The following is a 440-nucleotide window of genomic DNA, read 5'->3' as shown; positions in this document are numbered from 1 at the left end:
CCAGTCACAGCCCAGTGATAGTAACCACCAGTCACAGCCCAGTGATACAGGTTTCTGACTGCTGCTAACAACTTCAATGAACTCCGTTTTTTTAACCATTTCTTTAAACTACCATATTTTCCAGAGTATAAGTTGCATCAGTCAAAAAAAGCATTGTGAAGAGGAAAAAACATATATAAGTCACATTTATTATGCGTCACTGCTGACCTGTCATGTTTATTTGAAGTTTATATTAAGTTTATTTATGAAGTTTATATAATTTTATCGTGTTTATATAAAGTATTTTTGAATTTGAATTTAATTTATTATGCGTTTATTACGTATTTATTTAATGATCAAAACAGCTTTCGCCTGGGTGGCGCAGTGCCATCCATCCATCATCCATCCATCCATCATCCATTCATCCATCCATCCATTCATCCATCCATCCATCCATCCAT

This window comes from Nematolebias whitei, chromosome 3 (assembly GCF_014905685.2).
Source record: "Nematolebias whitei isolate Nwh7 chromosome 3, NemWhi1, whole genome shotgun sequence".
Taxonomy (NCBI): Eukaryota; Metazoa; Chordata; class Actinopteri; order Cyprinodontiformes; family Rivulidae; genus Nematolebias; species Nematolebias whitei.
Note: the sequence above shows the minus strand (reverse complement) of the source record.